The sequence below is a fragment of the Bufo bufo genome, chromosome 5, assembly GCF_905171765.1.
Source record: "Bufo bufo chromosome 5, aBufBuf1.1, whole genome shotgun sequence".
NCBI lineage: Eukaryota > Metazoa > Chordata > Amphibia > Anura > Bufonidae > Bufo > Bufo bufo.
The window spans coordinates 311,504,156-311,517,014 of NC_053393.1; the positions used below are offsets into that span (position 1 = coordinate 311,504,156).

A 12,859-nucleotide genomic window follows, 5' to 3' on the forward strand; every position below is an offset into this window, starting at 1 on the left:
GTTTTTATAATGAGAGGGTTGCAACTCCCTGCAAAGATCAAGGCAAGCCGAAGGGGAACAATGCTCATTGGTGACATAGGTATACAAAAATTACAGTAGACCCTAACATGCCCCTAACTGCCTGAGGCAGGAGAATTTGGTATATTGTTGTTTGCCCCACAGTTCCATAGGTTGATACTCCTTATATTGTAGCCTGCTAATAATGTATGGCCTATTCACAAAAATAAACGAGGAGAGTCATTTAAAAAATCATTGATGTCAAGTGGGACAGTATTCATTTTAAAATGACAAATGCTACTTGTAGATGTTATGCAGAATATAATGTCAACACCAATAGCCTCTGGCATTCGGTAAGATGCAGCACTAGTCTTGTGCTGCTGATCTCTGGTGTATTTTTGAATTACGGTACATTTGAATTCTGCAGGGACTAGGAACGAGTTTAAAAGGCTTAATAAATGTCCTACTGTAATAATTTAGTATATTTAATTTGCAACAATCAACAGTCTTTCTCCTCCAGTGCATAACAAAGCAATATGGTGATACATGTATATTTTCTCATTATTGTTTCAGTACTAAGAGCAATAAAACATCAGGAAAAACATGCGCTGGAAAGCATATGAAATGATTTAATTATCGTTCCAATCATCATCAGGATAAAAGTTATGGGCCCTGGATGATGAAAGTGTTACTGACATGAGTTAGAACTTAGCTTGTGGATTCAACATCTCTACAGCTTTAACTACCAAACATTTGGAAATCATTACTTAAAATCCAGTTCCTACATAACAGTTACACTATATCACTGATGCACTGAGGACTTATTGTTTATGGCACATTTCCACTACCTGGTATCTGAAACACATCCCCTGCTTTAGACTGGAACATATGAATGCGGAAATTGAAATGTAGCTATCACCCTCTCTATATTATAGAGCTAACGTAATGGTATTAGGTGACGACTGAAAGTAGCTGAACTGTCTACGAAGAATGGAAAAGCATCTGTGAGTAATATAACACATTTATATGGGGAGAGAAAAGCAAAAAATACAAAAAAGCAAAAAGTGAAAACATACAGAACAAAAAAATGGTATGTATATATATGGATATAAAAAAACTATTATAAAGATGGAAAGATCCAACTTCCTCATTGTTAGCTACTTGATATAATGTAATTGTAAATCGATAGGTGCATAAGTGATTAACTTTAACGCAGAACATTAAAAATACAAAGGGGGATTTATCATGAGGGGAATATTTAAAGTCAGTTTTGCTTGAGTATGCATTGGAGTACTTTATGCCACATTTATCAAATGTCGCAAGTTGTTTGTAAATTTGTCTCATCTTTAAATCTAACACTTTTGTCTAGAAAAGCTAGTCCAGATTTCTTAATTCAACCTCTGTCACGGACGTACCGAGACATATGGACGTCGCCGCGACAGTGAGTGGAAGGAGATCTTTGAGACTGGCAACACGTGGTTTGATTTGACATGAGTCTGTGTTGTTTCTGGTACTGGCCACACACTTCAGGTGTTGCTATTGTGGTCATTTAACTTTCCCTATTTATAGCTGTTTCTCCCACAATGCTGTGCGGTTTATAGCTTCAGTTGGACCTGTGGATAGCTGGTGTTTGGATCTTAGTTGAGTTCCTGGTGCTGCCATAGTTTCTTGGAAGTTAAGTCTTACCTTTCACTTTTTATTTTGGCTTTTCGGTGTGTTGCATTTCCTTGTTGTTTTGTATTAGGCCTTAGGGAGACTCCCGTTCATCCATCCTTTTTGAGGAACAGGATGTCTCATTCCTGTCAGTAGTACCAGGATCCTTTAGGGTGAGATAGGACTTTAGGTATTCCTGTATATGAACTCACCTACCTCTGGGGTCTGTTCATACTGGTAGTCAGTCAGGGCTTTGATTAGGGTTTTCACTAGGAGATGTCCATCTTCCTTCCCAAGTTTTCAGGCCTTATTTCCTTTCCCCTTTCCCTCCTATGTTTGGTGTGGGGTTTCCCTCCCACACTAGAGTGTGACAACCTCCTGGAGTGAGGCTGCAACTTTTTAAAAAGCTCTCAATGATAAATCTGGAGTGAAACTCATTAACATAGCTAACTACACTCACTTTCCTACCCACATTATAAAACTGGAGTGGTGTAAAAATGCAAAAAGTTGCCAAACTTTTGCGAGTGTGCAAAAAGTCGCAAAAGCCAGATTTTGTGACTTTTTGACTTCATAATTCTGGAGTGAAGGGACAATAAATAAGCACCGCAGACTTTAAATTCTCCATACAGAATGGGGTTAAAATTATATGTCAACTATATTTGAGTAATTCTTTGCTGCTTATACCATATTTTGCCCTATAAGACGCATTTTTTCCCCTAAGGTGGGGGGGAAATGTCAGTGGGTTTTATGGGGCGATTACGAACGAGCATTTCTATTATGGAAGCGCTCATTAGTGCAGGAGGACCGGGGAGCAATGAATGCAGCGCTCCCTGTGCAGGCTTTTTACTCAACACTTCCTGGTTTTTGTCAGCCCTATACTGTACTGTGACCTGCGCACAGTGTGAAGATGTCGGCACGCTCTGTGATCTCACACTATGTGATGTCAGGAAGAGCAGGAGTGGATCTTACGAGCGTCAGGAGCAGGAGAGGTAAGTTTATATATTTTTTCTCTGATCTGAGGTTTGATTAACATTGGGGTCTTATTAACATGGGGTCTGATCCGAGGTCTAATTGGGGGTTGTATTAACATTGGGGGTCTCTGCTAAGGTCTGATTAACATTGGGGGTCTGAGCTGAGGTCTAATGAAAAATGTTTTTATCTTTCTCCTCAAAAACTGTGTGTCTTATGGGCAGGTGCGTCTTATAGGGCGAAAAATACGGGTAAGTTGTAAATTAAGTTTTACTCAAGCACTTAAAAGAGGTTCAAGTTCAGAGTAAAACCATTTAAGTGTGAACAACTTTGTACATTGGGACAGCTTTACACAAAATAATTTTCCAATTGTCTATCTCAAGGTAGTGTCATAGTGTCAACATAAAGCAGCTTCTGCTTCCAGAAGGTAAATGCAAAAGGTCAACAGTAATGATGAGCAAACCAGTTCGGACTGAACCAAATATTTCTGGGTTCCTTTCGGCCGAATCCACTAAATTGGCGTGTAGCGCCATTTTAGTGCACATGTCAGCGGGGAAAAAAGCACTAGAGGGGAAGAAGAAGTGTTCTCATATGACCATGAGAAGTGGTGGGGGAGGACTTGTTCTGATTGGCTCCCAGGCTGACAGACAGCCTGGATGAGCCAATTAGTGCTGCAGCAGGGAGGTGCCCTAGCAGAACGAGCAGAATGCCATTCTGTTTTGGGCTGTGAGAGAGGGTGGTTGTGTGTGACTGCCAGGAAAACGATCTGAGGGAGTCAAGGCCAGTGAAAAATCAATCAGGCACAGTAAGAAATCAATCAAGCTTAATGCCAGGGACAGTGAAGGCTAGGATTCCAAAGAAGAAGCAGGGCAGCTGACAGACAGGGAGAGAGGATACAGGACTTGTGGCTGTGCCTGCTATCAGAAGTGGAGGTGCACCTCAAAAGCAGCTAAATTTCATTTTGTTTCCTCAGTTTCACAAAAAATCTTTTTTTGTGAAGTTCAAAATAATTAAGCAGCATTTTCAGTGGCCTGAATTGGCACAGCGCGCTCTCTATCTATTTTCTTTTCCTGCCTCTAGTGTCATCTCGGAGAGGGTTTTCAGTGCCGCGGGGTGGTGGTGACACCCAAAGGGACCAAGTTGTTCTCCGCCAGTGTCCAAAACATCAATTTTGTCAAAATGAACCAAGCCAGGATTTAGGAGCAATTTCACACTCCTCCGTCTGATTCCAATGTATAGACCTTGCTGGTGGTGCCCCATCTTGACACTGTTGTTGTCTGTCTGCTGTCTGTCTATTATCACATTCTGTACGGCTGCTGCTGCGGCCTGCATCATGCTACTAATGCCTCTCAAACATCAGTTTACATGTATTCAGTTTCCACATGGTCGAAATTTTTTAATTCTGTATGTCATTGACTACAGATAAAAAAAAAAGCCTAAATTAGGAGCAGACAAGAAATACGACTAGGTGGTTTCCATCTTGTTGAAACACTAGCTGTATAAGGATGTGGTTAAAGAAGACTTGAAAATGTCAAGATATGCCATCAAAATTCAGACTAGCTTTAAGTTGCCTGTACACATTCTTTTTTTCATTAGGGATTCTGATGCAGTTTTGAAGATAAAATCAGGCGTGGATTTAAAAAAAAAGAAGAAATAGTATCTGACATGAACACTTTCTCTCCCTTTACGTCCCACGCCTGGTTTTAGTGCCAAAACTGTATCAGAAACTGTGAACAAACCCTGATCAAAACCTTACCGTGTATGGGCAACCTTAGTGAGAACAAGAGCAATAATTTTGCACATCCTTTGCAAATGATCAGTCTCTCAAACAAAAGAGGGCAAAAAACATGGCTGCTCTGAAACTTCTCTTCCTGGTATCCTAATGATTCCATTTTAGCAGTACACTACAAGACCTCCTCCTCTGTCAATTTGTAAAGGGGATGTCCTGCCTAGTAGCCGACAACCTCAATCATTGCAACCTGTGGCAAATAAAAAAAAAAGTGACTGCTGCAGCCAATCACTGGCTTCAGCGGTCATGTGCTAAACCGCATGTCACCTAGTTTTCGAGTCAAAGAAATTACTGAACCCAAAAGCAAAAAAGTTCCTGGTTCTGATGATTAAACCCGAGATTTAACTTAAAGGCTATTTTCACCATTTGAGGTACCTTTTTGATTAACATGTAATTCGGGCTAATACACATTCTTGTAATAGGTATTCATTATAACTTTTGCATCATTTGGCACCTACAGCTCCTGTATTTCATACACTGTAGAATTTGTGATAAATCTGTCAGACTGGCTTTCAGATAGCTTGCTCACCAGCACTCATCCTTACTTCTGATGTACGCTCTCCTAAATAGATTTATGCCCAAATCAAAGTTGAACTCTGATTTGGGCACAAAGCAGCTTAGAAGATACTGTAGTTCAGCAGAGGTCAGATAGATGCTGGAGAAGGAGCCATCAGATATCTGACCACTTTATCTCAAAACAGAATGAGAATGACAGGAGAAAGCATGGTCTATGAAGATCAACAAATTTACCAACTGGTGTAAATCACACCTGAAATCTATGCTAGCTCCTCGTTGGAGTAAACTTCAGTCTCTGGCACACGGCGTGCACCTTTCAATAAATTTTTCACATCTTTTGCCAACATAGTTTTGATTAAAACTGGTGTATGAAGTGTTATTTCAGTGCAGTATCCTATCATATAAAAGTCTTGGATGATTCCCTTCAAGTCTCTCTTTTATACAACCCAAAAATAAATTAGGATACTCAAAGAAAAGATGGCTGTGGTCCCCAGAACTACTAAAGTAAAAAAACAATACATACCGCCAGCTCTTCATTACTATAGAGCCTGACATTCTGGACTATTACATAAAATTCATAAGAGTCATCCTCTGAGTCAGGCTTACAAAGTTTTATAGTATGGTAGGGGAAAAAAAAAACCAAAACAAAATATATGTCCATCAAGTTTAACCAAGGGATAGGAGAGGATGTGTCTGAAGGGAATTGAGTGTATTAAACCAAATTTTACATGATTACATAAGTATGTTTTTTTTGTTCTTAGAAAACATCTACGCTTTTTTTTAAGTGGTCAACTGTCCCTGCTGTAACTGCATCCTGAGGTAGACTATTCCACAGATTCACAGCTCCTATGCCTTCTCACTTATGAATATTGAACCTTTTTTCTTCAGATGAAGCAAGCGCATGCTCTTCGAGCAGGGGCAGACTGGGAACCTAAAGTGGCCCCTGGAAAAATCTAAAGTGGCCCTAATGTTGTAGGTGCATCCAAATTAACTAAAGGTGAGGCAACACAAGTAGATGGGGCCAATACAAGTTGGCTGGGTCAGCAATACCATAGTGCAGCACAGAATACCATCCCAAAGAACCAAATACAACAATGCAGCACAAAATACCTCCCCAGAAACTTGTCCCTATGTGGTGCTCATTAATAGCTGCCACATTCTGTCCTCCTCCTCCTAAGGTGTGAAGCAGGGGGCTTAGGAGGTAAGATGTGGGCCATAGCACCAAGCCAGCCCTACTTTAACATGCTGCCTAGACTTCCTCTAATAAGGACCCCTATAGTGCCCAAAGTAGTATGTACCCTACTTAGCCAGCCGCAGTGAGAAGGGTTTGAGTGGCCTAGTGGGGCATCTGCCCACTGCAAAAATTCTATGGGTCTATGGCCAGTCCAACCCTGTCTTTGGGTGAAAGCACCATTGATACAGCATCCAAAATCATTGTTGTTGGGCAGTAGATCATTCAGTGTAAATGGCTATCTGAAGCCCAGAAATAATAAAACTGTATCGGGATGAGGAATTGCAGTAGCGATTGCCCTTCCTCATACAGTGGAGGTGATTGATAAATGTAAATTGCCATTTGCTCAAAGGACTCAGAGGGCCTCCCTGCTTCCATCTCCACTGCATACTGCCACGGTCTGTCAGGGTCATCTGCATCATCTTCGTCATTAGCCTCCAGCTCCTCCTGATCTTCTGCTGTCACTTAGGCAGATAAACCACCTATGTGTAGCTTTGTAAAAATTACTGGCTGTTTATGTCCTCCTCCTCCTCTGCCAGTTCATCCTCCTCAGGGCTCAGGTGGCCGTGAGATGTAGGTGCCACATCTTCTATCCCCTCGCCATATTGCTCAGCATTTCCTCCGGGTTGTGAAGGCGTGGAAAGGCATAATTCATCCCGTAGTTCTGCTGACTGAAAAATAAAGTGGCCTCCTCAAATGTTCTGGGCAAGCAGCACGTGTCACGCATGAGTTGCCACTAGCTAACATGGAAGTAACACCAGGGAGTAAATCTGTCCATCTGCAGCATTAAGAAATCTTTGACTGCCTTCCTCTGTTCATACTGGTGGTCTAACATATGGAGCGTGGAGTTCCAACGGGTGGAAATGTTCCATATCAGGCGATGTTGGGGAAGAGCATTTTGCTTTTGCAGCTGAAGGAGGGTGTGTTTTGCACGGTAAGAGTGGCTGAAGTGCATGCACAGTTTTCTGAACATTTTCAACAGCTCTTGCAGTTCACTGGAAGACTTGAGGAACCGGGTGACAACAAGATTGAAGATGTGCACCATGCAGGCCTTCTCTGATGCAGTGCAGACAAAATGTTCTTCCAGTTATCAGTAACCATGGTTCCTATCTCCAGTTGACAAGGAGAAAGCAAATATTGGATTTCTTTATTGGTGACGCGGAGCAGCTCCTCCCCGGTGTGGCCAAGACTGACTAGGTGCAGAACTGCGTTACAGCACCAAGCTTTGCATAGTTGATATGATGGAGGCCACTGTGCCTAGAGGGTAGGGTAACCATAGTTACAACTCCATACATGTGCAGGGCTGGTACAGCGGCTTTGGAAAAGTAATGTCAGCTTGAGACTAAAAACCTTGTGTGAGCACAAGCCATCAGTTCTCTGAAATGTGCAGAGCCAACTACATGGAAAGGGAGGGACTGTAGTACCAGCAACTTGGCAAGATGCAAGTTCAGCTTCTGCGCCACTGGATGAGTGCACGCATATTGTTGTCTTTTTATGCAATTGTGATCGATTGCTGTCGAAAAAAGTAACGAGGAGAAGGAGGAAGAGAAGCATTAGGAGCAATAGACAGCATTTAAGTCAATGGGAAGGAACGACAGCTTCCTACTGCTGACCTTGGCGAGCCCTGACTGCTAGAGAGGGGATGCCAGATGGTGGGAGATGTAGCTGTTGCTGCATCAAGCTGTAACACTAAATGCGTGGCATGTTTTTCCCACGTCATTATGATGACGCTCCATGTGTTGATGCAGAGCCGTTGTGCCAACATTAGTACCCTGGCCATGCCTCACCTTCTGCCTGCACATCCTGCACACTGCCATGCTAACGTCCCCCCGTGACTTTGTGAAAAATTCCCACACTGCTGAGTATCGCATTTTCTGTCCACCACTGCATGATGCCTGCCTGCTGCTGCTTTTATGAACCCGTGCACTGCCAGTGTGTTCCTCACTGGTAGTCTCCCAAGTAGCAGACGGTGTACCCCTCCCGCGTTTGGCTCCAGATCGACCACTGCTTCCACCATGCTGTCTCATGGGCACGCTGCCACCCTTCCCCCTGATGATGATGCCTACTCTTCACCCGACTCCCATTTGCTATCGGCTTATCTACAAATGTTTGTATGTCACTTGTGTCACCCTCACCCGTTTCTTGAGCACGTCACTGACCTCTCGTAACATGTGCTCTCACCCGACTAACATCATCGGTAGTAGCATGGCTAAAGGAGTCCTCAGCAGTCCTCTCCTCTAAGTCTGGGCTGGCCTGTAACTGCTGACTGTCCTCAAAAGCTCATTCTTGCTGAAAAGCGGCTATCATTACTTGGCTAGCAGAAGGAGCAGCAAAAGCAAGAGGCAGGTTCAGGACAGATGAGGGCATATAGGCAGTTCCTGGGCCATGCTAACTTAGTGTGGTATAAGAGGAACCCACCCATTCCTGGCTATGTGTATCTGTTGTCACTTGAGAGGATTCCATTCCAGTACAGCTGGATTGGTGGTCAAAACACGGCCGCTGGATGACAGTGTCAGCTCTGGTCTGGTGCTGCGGCTGCTACCACCTTCCCCCTTCATTATTCTGCTGCTACTTGTGCAAGCTACAGCATAATTTTTGCCACTGCCCGTTCCTTTGGAGGGCCCAGGCAACTGTCTGTTGGTCATAGTGTATAACAACTGTATTACTAATAGAATGGATTAACTATGAATGTAGGTGAACTTGACAGTGAAGCACATGGCAATATATTACACCTGCCTTTAATACTGAGGCACAGTAACTGTATTACTAACAGCACTGATTAACTACGAATGTTGGTGCACTTGAGTGTGAGGCACATGACGATACACTGTCCCTGCAGTCTCCCTGCACTCTCCCTCTACAACATTGTTCTTTAAAACTGTTTGCAGCAACACTGTCCCTAGTGCATGAGAGTTTTCTACGTCTCTCCCTATGCTCAGCTCACAGGACAAAGGCGAGGACCGTGTGGGATAAGGGTTTTATAGGGCTGTGACACCACAGGTGATGGCTACCTGTGAATTGGCTGACTGCATTGCATTATGGGTGATGTCACGTTCCAAGGCCTGTCTCCTCTACACTTATTTTCACTTTATAACACGTGCAGCCGACAACTGATTTGTTCCCACGAAGCGCAAGGAAATTCGGATTTTTTTAGAATCAAAGTTTTCCTAAACTTCACATCGAATTCCGCTTCAAATGCTTTGCTTCACTCAACACTAATTACAGCTTATAGTTTACATAGGAAATGTTGGACATCTACACTTAATTCTTGGGTCCCCTTTTTGGTACGTCAGGGAACAAGGCATTTTTTCCATTTCAAGTCATGTATACAATCAGAAAACAAGACTCTGTTTGTTGCGTGCAGGGAACAAAAAGTATTTCTGGTCCAAATCGAAATACAAAATCCACAGTGTAGACTACACATTTTTCTTGTTCTAGTTATGTGCTTTTGGTCAAGAATGACAGACGCCTTTTCAAATATTTAACCTTCCCATATTTTCCAGATCTTAGGCACGCAAAGGGCCTAAACACATGCCCTTGTAAAACAAACCCATGAACAAAACACATGGCACAGACGGTATGACTTAAATACTCCAATTTTACATCACCAGTTGTATCAGGTGACACGTTAATGTCAGTAGCCTGACTACAGATTAGAACAATTTTCATTCTTAATTGCTGATACGTTTCTTCTTCTGCTATCAATTATATTCACTTGACATGGATCTGCAGTAAAGGTATTAATGTTATACACAGATGGCCCAAAGCTGCTTCTTCTGTGAGACATCCTGTAACAAATAAAAGTTGAGATCAAGACAATTTGCATCACCATGGAATCTATCACCTCTGAGCTCTGTATTTCAGAATTCCTGCAGTGCCAATCTCATGACCACTATAAAGTACCCTTACTTCTGTGTATATAACACTTTGACTATCACTGTGGATGAGGACTGCAGATTTTTTAATGTTGCAATCCAGATAGGGAAAGACTTCACATTGCCCTTTTTTCATAAAGGAACCTGCCAGCAGTTTCATTCCTAAAATGGTTGACCCATCTTGTACATTTGGGGCGTATTGCTAGTATAAGCCACCAATGTCTGACAGGTGCTGATCCCACCTCTGGGACCCACCTCTATCGTTAGAATGAAGCCCGCAAAGTGCAGGAGGGTGCACTGTGCATATGCGGTCACCCTCCATTCATTTCTATGCAAGTACCGAAAAAAGACGAGTGGCACGCTATTTTTGGTAGTCCCATTGAATCTAATGAGAAGCATTCCAGTCATTTCTATGGAGCTGACCGAAATAGCCGAGTCAGTACTATTTGTGGCAGTCCCATACAACTGAATGGGCGGTGTGCCCTCCTGCACTATGTAGGCTCTGTTCTAAGTCCTTCTAATCCTAACGATATAACCCCAATGTCCAAGATGGGCCAACCCCTTTAACTAGCCAAGTGCAAAATGAAATAGTGACAGGTGCTAGCATTAAAAAGAACTATGTATTAGTGTTAAAAGCTGAGACATTTAATAGTATACATCGTTTTAAAAAGAACCAGGTATGAGGAGATGTGCCTGCTGTGCTGCTGCCCTCCAACTACTCCCTACCCTGCTTTATTGACAGTTATCTCCCAATTTTGCATATAGTGAGACCTGTCAATTAAGCTGAGATAGTTGTGAACAAGTCAGAGGAGAGCAGCCCAGTGATCAAATCTCACTTTGCCTAGTTCTTTTTAAAACATAGTGGAATTTGATCAGGGAAAGCTTTCAGGGAGTGAGGGGCTGGTCACACTGTCTTTAACCCCTTCCCGACTGCCATAAGGCTATATACGTGCTAGCTGCACATACCCAGTGCAGCTAGCACATGTATATACGTCATGGCAGCTCTTTAATCCAAGCGCTGCAAAACGCTTGGAATAAAGCTTCTGCCCCTGGACTGCTGCTGTCACGGACAACATACAGTGCAGTTATGCCGGCAAGGGACCAATCAGAGTGGTCCCTTGCCTGCAATCGATCCGATTGGTTAGTCTGTGCAGACTAACAAATCGGATCGCGGCAGTGTTAAAATGCCGGTTTCAGGCTCTGATCTGCGCTCTGCAGATCAGGCACTGGCTGCTGTGTGCCCCTGATCTGTGCCCCCTAATGTCTTCCCTGTTGTCCGTCTGCCCTTGATGTCTTCCCTGCTTGCTGTTTCCTCCATGCTCTGCCCCCATCTGTGGCGTCCAGTGTTGCCATCTATCAGTGTAAAACTGATAGTATTATACTTTTCAATGCAAGAGCATTGCAAAGTATAGTACAGCCATCAGCCCCACTGGATCTTCAAGATCCAAGTGGGACTTAATAAAAAAAATATATAAACTACACATATTAGGTATCACCGTATACGTAATGACCGGCTTTATAAATATATCACATGATCGACCCCGTCCGATAAACACCATAAAAAAAAAAAATTAAAACTGTGTAAAAAAATACTTTTTTTTTCACCTTACTTCACAAAAATTGCAACACCAAGTGATCAAAAAGGTGTATGCCCCCCAAAATGGTACCAATCTAACCGTCACCTCACCCCACAAAAAATGTGTTCCTAACTAAGACAATTGGTCAAAAAATAAAAAGGCTATGGCCTATTGAGACACTAAAACATCATTTTTTTGGTTTCAAAAATGCTATTATTGTGTAAAACTTAAATAAATAAGACAAAGTATACATATTAGGTTTTGCCACGTCTGTAATGATCTGCACTATAAAAATATCACATGACCTAACCGCTCAGGTGAACACTGTGAAAATAAATAAATAAAAACTGTTCCAAAATAACATATTTTTTGGTCACCTTGCCCCATAAAGTGTAATAATGAATGATCAAAAAGTCATAGGTACCCAAAAATGGTACCAATAAAAACATCAACTCTTTCTGCAAAAAACGAGCCCCTGCAGAAGACGATCGCCAGAAAAATAAAAAAAATAAGGCGTTCAGAAAATGGAGACACAAAAACATAATTTTTTTTCAAAAATGCTTTATTATGTAAAACTGAAACAAAGAAAGTAGACATATTTGATATCACTGCGTCCATAACAACCTGCTCTATAAAAATAGCACATGATTTACCCTGTCAGATGAATGTTGTAAAAAATGAATCGGTGCCAAAATAACAATTTTTTGGTTACCTCGTCTCACAAAAAACGTAATATAGAGCAATTAAAAATCATATGTACCCCAAAATAGTACCATGGTGAATGTTAATTAATTGATATTTTATGAGGTATCACTTATCACATCTTAAAAGCAGAGAAATTCTAATTTAGAAAATTTTAATTTTTTCCAAAAAAAGATAACATATCGACTCGAATGTACTACTAACATGATGTACAATGTAAAAGTATTCCAAAGTTATTACCACATAAAGTGACATGTCAGATTTGAAAAATTAAGCCCAAAACTGTCTGTGGAGGCAAAGGATTAACCACCTAACTGTTTTGCCAGAGCTCAGAAAAAGTACTTAAAGGGAATCTGTCACCTGGTTTGAGCATATTCAGCTGCCACCATTGGCAACTTTAAACGTGTCACTGGGCTCGGCACATGCCCAGTGACACTTTTGAAGCTTTTACCCTCAGGAGCTATGTGATCGCACAGGCGCAGGCAGTCGGTGGTACTGCGCCTGCGCCTGATTTCAGGAGGCCGAAAGAAAGAAGCCAGGGGTGTAGCTT

The 12,859-nt window shown here is 42.2% G+C and overlaps 1 protein-coding gene across 1 annotated transcript in view; it reads right to left on the bottom strand.

Moving 5' to 3' along the window:
- AHRR (aryl-hydrocarbon receptor repressor) overlaps window positions 1-12,859 on the bottom strand; it is a 462,245-nt gene that overhangs the window by 77,630 nt on the left and 371,756 nt on the right. The gene's annotated exons all lie outside the window — the stretch shown is intronic.